The 3,537-nt window shown below is 38.1% G+C and overlaps 1 pseudogene; it reads left to right on the forward strand.

Annotated features, from left to right (window-relative positions):
* The first annotated feature begins 650 nt into the window (after positions 1 to 650).
* LOC135227697 (olfactory receptor 8G50-like) lies at positions 651 to 1,602 on the forward strand (annotated as a pseudogene).
* Positions 1,603 to 3,537: the final 1,935 nt, after the last annotated feature.

The raw sequence follows: 3,537 nt of genomic DNA on the forward strand, positions 1-3,537 counted from the left end.
ACCTTGTGAAGCATAGTTCTACTCTGACACACATGGGGTTGACAGGAGTCAGAGTCAACTTCATGGTAACAAGTACATGTTTCTGGTAACATTCATTCTGCGGAAGAGTTGAGAGGATTGCAAATAAGGCATGGAAAGTACGTTGTTGTTGTCACTGTTATTAGGTGCCACTGAATCAATTTTCAATTCATATCGAACCCACATGACAGAATAGAACTACTCCATACGGTTTTCTGTGCTGTAATATTTACATGAGCAGATATTCAGGTCTTTCACCAGCAGAATCAGTGAGTTGGTTTGAACTGCCAACCTTCCAGTGAGCAGCCCAGTGCTAAACCAATGTACCACCAGGGTCAGAACATTCAATATTCTAAGTTATCAGAGCTGTTAGTTGGATGTTTAGAGAGTGGTCAGACTAAGACCAACTCTTACAGAACACACACACAAAAAAGATATAATTCTATCTGATGTCCATTTGCACGACACATAATACTGGAATCTCAGAGTATTAACTTCCAACAGAGACCAGGGACAAGGGGAGAGAATTGGAGATACTTGAATGAATAAGACTTGCATCTGATTCACACTGCATAAATAAACACCTATCTCAAATTTCTTCTTTTCTTCCTCCATAGAATTCCCAGAGGAAAATGGCAGCAGGAAATCACTCCACAGTGACTGAGTTCATCCTCGCTGGGCTAAGAGACAAACCAGGGCTCCAGCTGCCCCTCTTTCTTTTCTTCCTAGGAGTCTATATAGTCACAGTGGTAGGGAACCTGGGCATGATCACACTGATTGGGCTCAGTTCTCACTTGCACACCCCCATGTACTATTTCCTCAGCAGTTTGTCCTTCATTGATCTCTGCTATTCCACTGTCATTACCCCCAAAATGCTGGTGAACTTTGTGACAGAGAAGAACACCATCTCCTACTCTGAATGCATGACTCAGCTCTACTTCTTCATTTTTTTTTATTGTATCAGAAAGTCATATGTTGGCTGTGATGGCATATGATCGCTATGTTGCCATCTGTAATCCATTGCTTTACAATGTCACCATGTCTTATCAGGTCTGCTCCTGGTTGATAGTTGAGGTATATATGATGGGCTTGATTGGTGCCACAGCTTACACAGTTTGCATGCAAAGAGTGATTTTCTGCAAAGCTAAAATTATCAACCATTACTTCTGTGACATTTTTCCACTTCTGGAGCTCTCCTGCTCCAGCACATTTATCAATATAGTGGTTCTTTTGTGCCCCACTGTATTTAATATTCTTGCACCAACCTTGACCATCTTTGGCTCCTGTATCTCCATCATTGCTAGCATCCTGCGAATCCACTCCACTGAGGGCAGGTCCAAAGCCTTCAGCACATGCAGCTCCCACATATTGGCTGTTACAATCTTCTATGGTTCTGCAGCTTTCATGTACCTGCAGCCATCAAATGTCAGCTCCATGGACCAAAGCAAAGTGTCTTCTGTGTTTTATACCATTATTGTGCCAATGTTGAACCCCCTAATTTACAGCCTAAGGAAGAAGGATGTCAAAGTTGCTCTAAATAAAATCATTGAGAAAAGACTATTTTGCATTAGCAAAGATTTCTAATTCTTGAGGAAGGTTCAGTAAGAAAGGAGTCCAGAGACTGTAACATATATATAGAAATAGTGAGATTGTTGCCAATGCTTGATGATTTTGAAGAAAGGTCCCAAGGATAAGACTGGATTCATAGTGTCACATGGAGGGCAGTCTAATGGAGGGCAGCATCAATTCTAGGAAGTCCCAGAGGTCACCTGGAGTAATACTTCTAATTACTTCTAATCATTTTTTAAAATAAATCTTCAAAATCCTTAATGTAGGGAAATTATATACATGGGAAAGAGCACTTCGTTAGATAAGGCTTACCTATTCATAGAAAGATCTGTTTGGTCTGTATCCTTTAATCTTCTTGTTACTTTGTATATTGGCTCTTGTTCACTAATAAATATTCGAATAAACTCTTCTGAAGAAAAGTTATCTCTAAAATAAATAGTTTTTAATCTTTTGACATCTATAAAATTCAATCCCACTAGTGACTAAGTGCAGAGAAGGGTAGTTGGGAATATGGCAGCAGATGATGAATGATAAGACATGATTCCTGCCCGCAAGATACCTGTGTGGTGGAAGAGATTGATAGACTTACCAGGGCTGAATACATTGTGTATTTTTAGTTATTTCTTTATGCAACATTCTTTTCATCACAGTTTTAACATTGTGCTACCACCTTCACTTCCCCCAGAATCCTATATTCATTTTCCCTTATTTCTAAAGATTTCTCTTTTCACCAATATTAGAGAATCACAGATGTAGAAGTGACATTCTTTGACTATGCATTGAAATCATATGGATGAGTTATTTACATGCAAATGTTAAAATTGGAAAACTGATTTCTCTCTAATTACATGTACCCTTCTTACTCAAATTTTCAATATTTATTCTGGTAAAAAAAAAAGGTGGCAGAATTATTTTGTAGACACTCAGTAATTGTCAGGGGCTTCAACTAAAAATCTGTGGATCTCCATCCTTACTTAGTAAAGAGGAGTTTAAAACAGAAAATGTGACTCAGATGATAGTTTGGGAAGACTTCCAAGTAATAAATTCCCCCTCTTACCCTTTCCCAGCTAAGCTCTCATTGGTGTTTTTTAGAATAGCAACCAGAAAACTCTTATTAGTCCTCTTGAGAGACAATAAACCAAAAAAAAAAAAAAAAAAAAAATTCTGTGCCATGGAGTCGTTCCAATTAATACCTCTCAGCAGTTGGTGGCACCAGCTCTCACTAGCTCCTCCTGCCGTTACTGAGCTCCCACATCTTCTCTTGCTGGTGGTAGAGCATCTGGATGTATTTCCCATCTTTCCCTAGAATGTTTCTTCAGACTCCTCAGGACCAGATATTTCTCTTTACTTTTAGAACTCCTTCTAGATAAGAACTCCTGGTGTTTTCTTTCTAATGCTTCTGAGATTCAAAGCTTCCACAACTGTTGAATTAAGGAGACAAGCATGGACATCTCCAAATAACATCATGCTCTTGTCTGCTCATGACTATAAAGCTATGCCCAGAGGCAGAACACATGGACACTGGATCTTTTTTGATGAAGTGTGAGCATTTACATATGGTAAAAGTGCATTTTTAAGATTATCTGACTGGACTGACATGTCTAAAACTGTGCTTGCTTAGTCTTCAGCTTGCCATTAAATACGAAACATTAATACGACAATGAGATATCGTTCTTTACCTCACCATGTAAAATCACAAGTCGTAATGAGAAGATGAGTATATTTTCCTCTTTGGAAACTAGAAGAAACTTCTATCTTGGCTATCTATGTACTAATCAGTCCTGTCTCCATATCTCATGTCTTAATCCCACAAAAGAAACCCATTTGTGTGTATATCTGTATACATTTATATAAGTATGTGATCTATATATTTGTATGTATTTATATGTAACCTATATGTTCATGTATGTGTATTATATGCACAAATGTGTACTATGTGAATATGTTTTA

Source organism: Loxodonta africana, chromosome 15 (assembly GCF_030014295.1).
Source record: "Loxodonta africana isolate mLoxAfr1 chromosome 15, mLoxAfr1.hap2, whole genome shotgun sequence".
Taxonomy (NCBI): Eukaryota; Metazoa; Chordata; class Mammalia; order Proboscidea; family Elephantidae; genus Loxodonta; species Loxodonta africana.